Raw genomic sequence first — 13,328 nt, forward strand, 5'->3', positions numbered from 1 at the left:
ATTCCATGGTCTGTGTCACCTGCGAAAGAAAATTTGCGCTTCTGTAGCAACATTCCCTGTGAACAGGGGGGTGAAACTCCCACAGGGGAGAGGGAAACATTCAGAACAACCATCTGTATTCATACGCATGAACTATGTAGTCTGGAAATGACTGGAATCGATCATAATACATCTATCACATTCAGTCGAATCACATAAGTGTGAGCCAATCAGAGGATCTTAAATTTCCTTTGAAGATTTTGGGTGTTGCTCAGTAACGCTGAGTAACTGCGTAGCCCCGGGAACATGTTCAATTCTGCCTCCTCTGAGTATTGCTTTGATTCTACAGAGTTTGAGATGGTGGCTGCACTGATATTCATTGAGGTTGTGAGAAAATGTTGAGAGTTTGTCCAGTTATTAAAAATTGGTGTGTCTTGTTTCATATTTTTTATTCCTGGCAAGGGGAAGTGATTTTTCTCTTCTTCACAGTGTCTAGCTTGGCTCTGGGGCCCACCCAGCCTGCTCTCCAATGGATACCAGGGCCTCTGTCCCAGGGGGTGTGAAGTTGACTACTTAGCTCTGTCGACTGCTGAGGTTAATAATCATGGAGCTATACCTCCACTCTTCCATATATCCTCATGGCAAATGTGCTTAATTACTTAATTAAGTGCAGGGAAAACTTTACCTTTGTTTAATATTTTACAAGTTACTGCATCATGAAACAAGGGAGTTCTTTTTTGATGACTGCGCATTAAGACACAGTAAGCATTATTGTTAAGAGAAATGGTATTTAACTTTAATCTTTAATATCCAAAGTGAATGTATCAGTACACTGAAAGGTGCAGTCATCATGACCAAAGTACACATATTCCTGTATTTAAACATCACTAGTAGAAACATGTGCATGCCACTAGTAGAAGTTATTTTTGAATATAGTAACATTTAATGTACCTTTTTTTGTTATTCCCTTGCTGTACATATAGGCTGTACCCCTATTATATAACTGAATCACACCTTTGCACAATCCCACGTCACATACAGTATCTTGCACTTCAGCTCCTTTCAGTTTCATTATCTTCTGAACGATGTCTCATTGCCATTGTATGATGAAGTGAAACAACAGTATTCAAATTCACCATGAACTCACAGAAAACTGAATGCACACTGTATCTCAGGTACAATGCAAGCGTTTGGTTGTGCTCATAGAAAGGGCAATATTTTCTTTTGAATGCAATGGAAGGCACGGATGTACAGAATTTTCTCTCTAGTATCACCTTAATTCCTATATGTTTATGTTTCCAATCCTCTAGTCAGCAGAGTTTAATATCTGAAGAGTGTAGTAAGAATGTGAACCTTGCAAACAGAAAAGTAACAGTGGTTACAGTTTTTAGTGGTTCCAGATGTTTTAAGACACCAGAGACAGCTGAAGTATGCTAATTGTTGCAAGAAGGAATGATTTTGTAATGCAGAACCACTCTGTGAAGATGTGGGAAACTCTTTGTACAGTGTGCATAAAAAAGAAAAGTAAAAAGAAAGATGAAAGAATATAACTTTTTTGGCTAAATACGTGTATTTCCAAATTTTACATTAAAATTTGTGACATTACTTTCTTTGCTGATAAAAATTAGTTTATATCCATTCCATTATCATGAAAATTATATTAAGTACAGCATTTTAATAAAGTGCTTATAATTATTTAAAACACAAAAGAAACATGGTCACAAGGGGGAGGAATAGTTCATTATGAGAATTACACTGGGTACCTGTAATGTACACACACAATTTTGATATTACAGATGTTAACATGCAATTCTTCTGAAGGTACCATGGCTGGATGAAGTCACTTGAGCTGCAACAGTTGACTGCGTCTGAACCATTGTCCCTTGAGGAAGAATATGAAATGCAGAGCATTTGGTTAATGGATGAAGACAGTGAGTTAATTACATAAACGTATTTAACATACTAAGGCATCAGGTTATCTGTTCAAGTTTCTGGAAATTCATTCCACAATAATAGAGGACACCTTATGTATGAGGACCTAAACCACAAGACAGGTTTTCTTAAAATTTAGTATAGGAGATATTCACTAAACACTCCTGGCGGGTTTCAGCTTTCAAGCAGTATTACTCCACTACAAAATAACGTGACTCAGTTGCAGGGGATTCTAATTCAGTGTAATATATTTTTCTGTGGGGCAGTGCCAACCCTCCTTCTGGGGCCAACTGAATATAGGCTATGCATCACTGGGGTTAAGAGATTGTGGCGTGGTGCCAGAAAATTACACAATTGTTCCTTTTTGCTTCAAGGGGGCACGCATCAAGTTCACTTCAATAGGATCTCTGGGTCCGCAGACAGGATGCAGGAGCCGTAGCCACCGTGATGGAACATCTCCATCTGCTCTCACTTGTTGGATTGGTTTATTCTGCATGAATGTTGTTTCTTGGAATTTTTCTTTGGATTCCAGCACTGAATCAGTTACACAGCTTTTGATCCCTTGGTACGATATGTGCTTAAATCACAGTGCTTTCCTGGAATAATTTCTATTGCCAGTGGCTCACAGCACAGTCATACGTGTATATAAATAATTCAATTTGAATAATCAGGATTTGAATATTGTCATTTAGCGCATGTTCCTGCTCAAGGCCACTTGCCTCCTCACCACTTGGTGGAACGTACCAAGTTTCCTTCGTTAAACTCCGTGAGAATTCGTCTCACAAGAAGTTTGTAGGGAAGAAACTTTCGGTTTGATGGCTAATGCCTGTGATATGGAAGCGAAAGAGTGTGTTCTTTCGATGATTATGTGAAAATTAACAGTTTATGTGTGATTTCAGTCTTGTTGGGTGTTATAAGTAACATTAAGTTTCATTAAAATATTGTAAGTGCATATTTATATGGCGTAAGATTGTATTTGTGATCGTATTTTGACGCATCAGAAAGAAGCCATCCGCGTTTAAGGGAAGCAAGTCTAATATTGAGGTACGAAGCGCAGGGGCGTGATTATACTACACACGCAGGACACAGCTTAAATGAATGCTGGCAGACAACACGACTGCGACTATGCAATCGAAAGGCTTTAAAACGGGAGTTTAATAGCAGGGACTTTTCTGAAAAAGAAAATAATTATAGAAAGAGGACGACCGACATGAGAGTTGCCAGAACTTAATGCACAAACCAAATTATGTGTGAGGAAATTTAATTTGGAACAGTATTCGAAAACAGAGTAGCTACTGGTTGCCGTAATATAGGAAAATTGTTTTGTTTGCCATGCCTGTTTTTTCTCAATGAAAAAAAATGTATGAAACAGGACTGGGTTTGGTGATATCAACAACCTTCATAAAGCATTGAAACGACATGAGAACTCTCAGACTCGAGTGATTTCAACAGTTCAACTTGTTATGTTCGGGAAATCTCGAATTGACTGTCAACTTGACAATCAAAAGCGCCTGACGATACTACATAGAGAAATAATTAAACGCTTGATTGATATCATCTGCCATTTAGGAAAGTGGCAACTTGGCCTCCGTGTTCATGACGAAAACGTGGATTCTATCGACCGAGGTAATTATGTGGTATTAGTACACTTGTTGAGGAAATATGATCATAAACTCAGTGTTCACCTTAAGAGTAGTACAGTATTTACAGGTTTATCAAACAGAATACAAAACGACCTTATTGACTCAGTAAGTGACGTAAAATTTGGTGAGTTGATTGCTATAAGTTCGTACATTAGATACCACTGCTTCCCTTACCAAAAATAGTACCGCACGCCACTGATTTATTGTCACATGTGATGCTAGTTCGAATGGGATCGGCAGCGTGTTAAGCCAGGGAACTACTGGAAAGGATTTTCCTGTTGCTTACTCAAGCTGTGTGTTGAATACACCTGAAAAGAATTACTCCACCATTGAGAGGGAACTTATAGCAATTGTCTGGGCATGTAAACAATTTAGGCCGTATATTTTGGGAAGGAAATTTACAATTGTAACAGATCACAAACCTCTGACTTGGATCTTTCGAGTGAATGACCCAAGTTCAAGGATAATGAGATTGTTGTGCAGTGAAGGCCGACTCCGAGTAATATGTTAAAACAGTATTTAAATTTTTATTTTAGGGGGAAATGTTGGTTAGGATGGAATTAGTCTTGGGAAATACTTGTAAGATGTACGAAAGAGGATGTAAGAAGGGTTAAGAAACTTCAAGGAATTTCTGCGTATGGAGTTAGACGGCTGTTAGCCTTTGACGCATCGATGTCTTGTCAGCAGAATGACGTTGAATGAATATCGAACTGCTAACTACAGAATTTACACTTGAGTGAAAGGAGGGACGTTTTGGAGGTAAAAAGGCTTAGCCATGTGGGCTAGCAGTAGAAAGGGCGTATCCATACCCTTAGGATCCCAGCCAACGAGATCACCCACCTTGGAATAAGACGTCATTGGAGGCGGACTTACACCCCCCGGGAAAGTAATGAGTTACCAAGACTAACGATATATAACCCGGAGAGCAAATTATTATCGGAATTATTCAAACAGTAATTTTGGCCCGTTTGTGGCCGCAGGCCATGCCAGAAGGGGTACCGACTAGACTCAAGGCAACGCCATCCGTCTGCAGACTCACCCAAAGTAAGTGGAACTACTCTTACCGCCATGCTTAATAATTGTGATATTATTAAAGTGTAACTCCTCCAATGGGACATGAGTTAGGAACAATACAAGTGTACAGGGCATAAGAGTGATCCAAAGGAGAGATGCAGAGGTGGACAGGTGTATGGTAGAGACTGCAGAGGGTGTGTCCAGCGGCAGGGATGTATGTATATATATATATATATATATAGTGGCTGAGTAGAATAGGAGAAGGAGGAGACTAGCGACCCGCAACTGGGTGAAAGGAAGGATAAGATGAGGTCCAAGAATCGTCTAAGAAAGTGTAATGGTAATCCGACACCAGTCGGCTCTTTGTGATATTGCTAAAATGTATATAAGTGTATATTGCTTGTTTATACGAATATAGGGTAGCATAGGGTGAGGATGTGGGTTTCTGTTGTTGTGATTTCCTCCCTTACAACATTTCGCACCTATGCCCTCCTGACAAGCCCCATGAACTGTGTGCCCCTGGCCAATGAAGCAAGGATCGAGGAAGTAATTTAGCAGTTACCTTAGCCCACCCCCTGTGACTGCAGTACAGAAGGTGACAGAGGGATGCCTCCACGCCCCCTGTCACCACGTAATAACAGGTGGCATAACAGATGGTGGCAGCGTCGCGACCTTTGAACTCCACTCCAAGAGAGAGACGAGGTGCTAGACCCCAGTGTCAAGTAAGGCTAGGTAAAGAAAACTTGCAGTCAAAAATTAAGGGAACTTAAGTATAACAGGGGACGATAGTAAACAGAAACATGGAGGCCAGAATAGCTGAATCAGAAGGACGACTAAGGGACTGACGTTAGGAATCAAGACGACGGACTTGTCATTAGCAGCATAAGAGAATGGACTGGGCAGGCAAAGGAAAAACCGGTATCAGAGTTTCTAGCACAAATAGAACAGTGCTCGGGTGAGCAACTGGAGTGAAAAAGACAAAGTGGATATCTTGAAAGCAAAATAAACAGGAGAGGCCCTGCAATTCGTAAACGGTAGAGATCAGCTAAAAGACGAGAGAGTAGGCTACGAGGTGTTAAAAGCAGCTCTCTTGGACCGTTTCAGCGAAAAGCTACCGGCGAGATAACACTATAACCTGCTTCATGTGGCCACAAAAGCAAATACGAGTCACCCATTCAGGTTTAGACAGGTGTCGGGCACTGAGCGCAAAGACCATAAGAAAGGGCGCGGACCCGACGGAACAACGTATTTTGAAAGAAGAAGCGGACTTCAGACTGTTAACCAGCTTCATTTATGGCATGAAGGGAGAGGCCGGACGTGAACTAAGGATCCGCAACCCGGAAACCTTAGACCAGTCACTGAACATAGCCACCGTGGTGTATAACGCCAAGAGAGTGGGACTTCGCCATGAGGAATACGAAGCACTTGCCGTGAAGACGGACGGAAGGGAGGACTTCGCGAATCCAAGAGGATATAGGCCGCCATTGCGTCAGAGGAACCAGCCGCGAAGGTCGCCAGGGCGACGACCCCAAGAACGATGGGAACAGAAAAGGGACTGGGTTCGATCCCCGATCATTTGTTTCGCTTGTGGACGACACGGCCACATCGCAAGAGAGTGTGAGGCGAGAAGAAAGCCCACAACAGAGAGGGAGCAGCACTCCCCAAGCTAACTTCGGCGGTAGAGAACCCCGTCGCCCGCCAAAGAGAAGCCGCGTGCATCCCACTCGCGAGAACGCGAGAGAACAATGAACTATGCATTGAAATTATGGTCCAGGGGACGAAATATGAATTCATTGTTGATACAGGAGCGGATGTGAGTTTAATCCAACCCTACGTGGAGGATGCGCCCACGCAGGAAATTGGAGACGCGGTTAGGGTATAGCCTGAGAAGAATTAGAAATTGAAGGTTCCAGGGAATTAGAATTTTTGATAGACAGGCTACGCCCACGAGTTTGTAGTAGCACCCTTCCCGATTAAGAAGGACGGGATTATAGGGCTTGATTTGCTGAGAGTGTTGAGAGCCAACATCGACGTAGCCGCCGGGGAAATAACCCTGGACGGCCAGAAAATTAGACTGGCAAATNGTGGGGGGGGGGGGAGAAGGAGAACAGACGACAGTTAACGGTATGTCGGACGGAGCTGCAACCTCCGACAAATACAGAGGAGAGGCCACAGATCGCTCCAAGGACGACCACAGAGCCGAGAAGACCGGCAGTGGAAGCGATAAAGGAGGCCACGAACAGGTGGAGGAATCCCACCAGTGGCAGGCAGTGTTGCTGCAAACAATACATCTTGAGCCTCGAATGCCCTTGATTACGAGGGCTAAGATCACAGATCTACAGCGGAAAGCCGCCCCGAAAGCATCCGTTGAGGGATTGGTTCATGCCGAACCCGTAGAACTACCACTTAGAGGGATTTATGTAGCCCGTACAGTTTCGAATAGTTTTACAAGTTCGAACTTAGTCGACAGCGAGAAACGCAAGACGCGTAAACAGGTTGAAGAACTCGCTGACAAAGACAAGAGTCAAAGTCAGAACGAGACAGTTTACTGTACTGCCCAGCTGGTCAACACAAGCAAAGAGTGGATCACATTACAGGCAGGAACGAAAGTCGCTGACATATATGACGTCAAGAGAAACGACCTGAGAGAAGACGTCACGGGGAGTGACGTGAACAGCGACCTGAATATATTAAGGGCGGATCGGTACTCGCCTTACCGTCTGACACACGGGACGGAGATGAGAGGTCCAGAGGACCTTGAGCTTGAAGCTTACGAAAGGAAGTACAGAAATGAGGCAAGCGCACGAGGGCGCGTGGCCAGATTGGCCGGAGAACTGAGACAAGCTCACAGGACGGCTAGGAGAAAGCTAAGCCAGGTACGAAGGGACCAGCATGCTCGCCACGATAAGCGCGCAAGTAGAGTGGAATACCGCCCAGGTCAGCTGGTGTACCGCAAAGAGATGGTCCGAGGAAGGAAATTGGACCCAAAATGGATAGGACCGTATAGAGTGATACGAATGGTCTCTGGCCTAATTTATAGAATCCAGATAGGAAAGAGGGAGGCAAACCTCCACGTCGAACAGTTGAAATTATGCAGAGCATCAAGGGAAGAGCTCCGCGAAAGACGAAGACAGCACAAGCGCCGAATGAGGGAACAAGAACCACGGTTTGAAGAACATGTGGAAAGAGAATCCAATACAGCGTCGGAAGCAGGCAGCTAACAGTCACTAGCCTCATACGCTCCATATGAGCGACAGCATGAGAATGAAGAAAATTGCCGAGTCAGCAGTTATGACGCGCATCGTCCCGCAGTGGACGGAAGAGAGAGAGAGCAAGTGATATAAAGAGACAGCTCTAGTGAGGCGAGTGGATACAACTCACCAGCGCCGACAAGCGCTGAGACGAGCGAGTCACGGGAAAACCGGCATCAGTACGAACTAAAACGTAGGATACGGAGTAACTATAGAGAGTAAAGACGGCCGGAGGCAGACGCTCGCGAAAAAGTAGTAGAAATTGCGTGTAAACCTGACAGGGTTGGTTTCAAGATAGACAAGGTAACATCGCAAGTTATGGCTGCACGTTTGTTGCCAAGGCACAAGTTATTTGCGAATTCTAGCGCGACAATTGATTTTGGGAGGGGCAGACGGTAACAAGGGCCTGAAACCGGGAAATAGGCATTGTGATGCATCCCGGAGATTGCTGATTGGCTACAGGCGAAGCAATTCGCCTGATTATATTGTTCACGACCCAGAACCCTTACCCACGTTGAGCCGAGTTTAGGCAAACTACAGGGTATATTGAAGACTGTAAGGAAGGGACGGGACAATTTGCATAAGGGTAACGTCCACAGCCGAAAAGGGGACCCAACTGTTCAAGCAGTTCCATTTTGTTTTGTACCAGTCAGGGTTACACCCTATGCACTTGAGAAATGTTATGAGAGGGTAACCAGGTAATTAGGAGACCCACACTTTCTTTTTTGGAATGCATGGCTATATGTAGTAGTGAAGCCTACAGGAGCAGAAGCAGATGTGTGAGCAATCCAGAGCCCCTATGAGCATTCCGGGCAGGGACGCCCGAGAGTCATCCGCAAGCGGGAAGCTGCGACCAGTTTGTCGGACAGCGACGCTCCCAGCGAGTCGGCAGTCGAGCCGAGGCATTGGGAACAGCCCAGAGAAGGAGCCGCGACGCAGTTCCTGACCCCCTTACTCTCAAAGGAGGTCACGTATGGAACAACACTAGGCACTACGAGATGACCCAGGGGACGGACTCATTTTCGTCACCGCCCCCACAACGATGTCCCAGCCACAGCAACAGCTGGAGACCAGGTCTGGAGGAGGAAACGAGTTTGGAGAGGAGCCGTGGCCGATTCCAGAGATAGCAGTCTACCAATATGTCTGTGGAGGCACAGACTGGTTATCTTCACCTTCCGAGCGAGCTACCAAAGGAGGGCAGCCCAGCCCACGGGAAGGACTAGCCAAGGGAGAGACCAACAGCGAAAGGGCGACTGAAGGGGATCAGCAGACCAGAGACTACCGAGTTCGATCAGAGACTACAGTGTTCCGTGATGAACCGAGACTAAGTGATCACAAGACAGAGTGAGCAGATGTGGAGAAGCCATTAAAGAAATTTTTTGTAACAAGTGTATAATTACAACATTGATGTTATAATGTGAGAGACTACATAGAGACATACATAGAAAACTAGTGTAATATTCCCAGTTAAGGGGAATATTCCACATTTTGTGTGGGGGAGATTTTGTGCAGTGAAGGTCGACTCCCGGTAATATATTAAAAGAGTATTTAAATTTTTATTTTAGAGGGAAATATTGGTTAGGATAGAATTGATCTTGGGAAATACTTGTAAGATGTACGAAAAAGGATGTAAGAAGGGTTAAGAAACTTCAAGGAATTTCTGCGTATGAAGTTAGACGGACATTGGTTTGTGACGCGATGTCCTGTCAGCATAATGACGTTGAATGTATATCGAAATGCTAACGATACAAAATCTGCACTTGAGAGCTGGGGGAATGTTTGGAGGTAAAAAGGCTTAGCCAAGTGGGATAGCCGTAAGGGGGCGTGTCCACCCCTAAGGATCCCAGCCAAAGAGAACCAGCCACTTGGGACAAGACGTCATTATAGGCGGACTTGCGCCCTCCGGGAAAGTAATGAGTTAGCTAAAATAAAGGTATATAACCAGGGGAGTAAATTAGTATCGGATTATTCAAAAAGTAATTTGGGGCAGTTTTCGACGAAGGTTATGCTGGAAGAAGCACCGACTAAGTGCCGGGCCACGCCATCCGTCTGCAGTCTCAACGCAAAGAAAGTGGAACTACACTTATCGCCGTGCTTAACAAATGTGATATTATTAAGGGGCGGAGCTTACCCCAAACACAGGAGTCAGCAAGGAAAAAGTTATAAAGTAGCTAACGCAACTCGAAGAGGGGGTTATCCACATCATGTAATACTACTACTTTTTCTTCAGCGACCTATGTATCTTTGTGTACAAATGTTAAGTGAGTAGTAAGCCAGAGGCCAAGAGGGCCAGAGCCATGGTCGCACCAGCCAGAGGGGACACCATCAGCTTCCTACACCAAGTAAGTCGAACTGTTCATATCAGTCATGGATATAAAGTGAGATATTATTAAAGTGCCAATTTACAAGGTTAGGGCAGAGAAAGAGAGAGAGAGAGTAGGCCCTGAGTGGGAACGTAGGAACTACCACGAGAGCTAGGATGGTGAACCCAAGAGTGTATTTATCTAAATTACAATGTGTACGTAACCGACAACTGTCGGCTATGAAAGTGAGATGTATATAAGTGTATATATTAGTAGACGAGAGTAGACCAAGTAAGGGGGATGTGTGTGTTAATGACTTACCCCATAGTCACACCTTCTATTTCCCCGATATCCCGTACCTCCCATGTTACCGATACCGTGAACTCACAGCTAAGAGGTAGTTAACGAGACAATTACCAAGCACTTAGCCTTACAACTGGCCATTCCCAAAAGGCGCAACAGCACGAATGGCGGAAGAGGTGGAAAGAATCCTCTACTCCCCCCTTTACGCCATAACAATAATTATGACCCGGAAAGTTCTTGTCCCTAAGTTCGAGGTAGGAACCAAAGTGTTAGTGAAGGACGAGAGCGTCCGCCGTGGCCGATCTAAGAAGTTAGAAGCTGTGTAAATAGGCCCGTATGAGAACACAACAATAGAAGGCCCGAAACTTGTACTACATACCAGGAAAGGAAAAGAAATGTAGATTCACGCGAACCGAGCTAAGATATTTTTCACGTAATTGCAGATGTGGGCGATCGTAACAGCTGTACTAATCAGTTGCCTAGGCTCGAGCGGCAGCCTCAACGTATGAAAGAGACCATTACCGAGCTCACCTGGACTGTACTACCAGCACGAAGCAGAAGCGAGACTGTACAACAGTGAATGGCAAACAGTAACATACCTCAACTTACAACAGGGCAGTGACAATGTAGAAGTGATAGGCAAATACCTAGGAGCCACAGTAGATTTTTGTAAAAACATGATAAAATATTATGGCTAAATTTGTCAGAATGTAGAACCCTGTTTCTGATACTCAAGCTGAAGGGCACGAGAAATCTGGCACACCAATTAACCAGAAAGGAAACGATTTTACTCAGGAAGAGAAGAGGGCTTTTCAGTTCTATTGGGCATATTTCAAATTCATTATTTGGGATTTTAGACTCAGAAAACGAAGAATTCTTTAATCAAAACATCTCGAATTTATAAAGGGAGCAGTCAGACCTAATAAAACTGAAGAAGGAACAGATGGTCGTTGTGAAATCTACCTTGAAGTCGGTGAACAAAACTTTAAACGCCGGAACAAAGAATGAGTTGATTTTAGAGAAGGGCTTACAGGATATTAAGAACTTCGTCAATGAGGAGAACGGTGAAATAAAACGGAAGTACACATACACTTCAATGTTGGTGATGTTAAATGACCATGCAATTCAACTGCAGAGAGCATTAGAGGGGGTTAAATATGAATATGACTTAATAATTCAGTCTTGTCTGAAGGCCAAAGGCGGAATATACAGCCACAGGTGTTGTCGCCAAGCCACTTGATTGAAACTTTGAAGTCCAGTCAGGAATCCGTTCCGCGTGACTTACAAGTTCCAGTTACACTGAGCGAAGCTTATGCCTATTTACTTGTTAATATTCTGAGTGTAGATGTTTATATTGTAAATACTACCTTGGATGTGCGAGGTCTGAAGAGAAAGAAGTGTGCCTGAGAAAAGCCTAATCAGAAGGTCCCGACTTAAAATATCAGATATCTTGAATGTAGTTTCCTTTAAATTGCCATCAAATGGCTCCTTCCGTTGACAGTCGCCATTTATCACTCGCAATCATCATACTTATCACACTTATAAACAGTGCAGTTGAAAATCATCGTCGAATAAAGCAAAGTGCGGCATTAATGCATGGCATTTCGCCATTTAAAGTGAGAGTAATCCAGGGTTCACTTAAGCCATGCCATAGCTCAGGCGGATAATGGCCGGCTTTGGGTGCCCAGTTGAGATACTGTGGGATTTGTGGAGGATAGAGTGGCACTGGCTCAGGTTGTCTCCGATTACTTCGGTTTCCCCTGCCAATTCTCATTCCACCAAAATTTTTCGTACTCATTTATCATCCAGGCTGTTACAATAGGTCGAGTAATGACCAAAATGCCAAGAAGACTCTGTCTCACCTTACCATAGGGAAGAGAAAACTGGGGTTCGAATCCCGGTACGTTATTCTTCTTTTAACACCAGCGATCAGTTTGATTAGGACATGTGACCGCAATCACCGTGTAGAGGCTTTATGAAGCGAACAGTTTGATTAGGACATGTGACCGCAATCACCTTGTAGCGGCTTTACGAACTCTCCAAAGCCTATTTGAGCTGTAGTGACCTTTTGGTTTTGAACAGACCATTGCTGGCTGTCCTGTTTCTTCTATTGTTAGAAGCCATATTTGGTACCTTGCGCCTGAATGTTGAGAGTTATGAGCCAGCAACAAAATTACACACAGACAAGCCGTAAACTTGCCTTCGGGTTGCAGACATATCATATTTTTCACACAGTCGCATTCCAGTGTTCAGAGTGCTAAATGAAATTAAACTTGTAGAAAGTAAAAATTAAGAAATTTTGATTCTCATTATACACTGTGTTCCCCCATTAACAGTAACCCGATTTCTCGCATGTCGGTGGTGCCGGATAATCTAAGTAACCCTAACACAGTTCAATTGCATGTAACAGACTACTGCGGTTAATTAAAGTTATTAGTATGTGAATCAGAGCTTTCTGTTCTGATTGCTCACGAGTGTGATAATTGAACAGTCAGGATCTAACTATGTGAAGTCACCCTCTGGCCAGTTGAACCTCCCCACCTGTAGCAGAAGCGCTGAATGAAATTCACGCAAACGCGACTCACTCCGGCCCTTATTTCATCCTTCATACAAATGACCGAAGGTCACACAGTGGCGTGGTTGGTTGGGGCATTCTGCTGATGCCGGAAAGTCGCGGATTCGTGTCTCGTTGTGGTCAGTGAATTTTTTTAATGTACCTAATAATTCCAAGGGGGTACGCGGTTCAGTAAGTATTCCTATCTGGAACTGACAACTTCCAGTCACGTAGCTCGCAGTTCCGGCATGAAGCAGTTATTGCATGTTTCTCTACATGCAAATAAGAGCGCTAGGTCTCCAATACTCGTTTATAAACTCTCAGCTCTAAAAGTATGTAGCTTACAAAG

This window comes from Cryptotermes secundus, unplaced genomic scaffold, assembly GCF_002891405.2.
Source record: "Cryptotermes secundus unplaced genomic scaffold, Csec_1.0 scaffold2159, whole genome shotgun sequence".
Lineage (NCBI taxonomy): Eukaryota > Metazoa > Arthropoda > Insecta > Blattodea > Kalotermitidae > Cryptotermes > Cryptotermes secundus.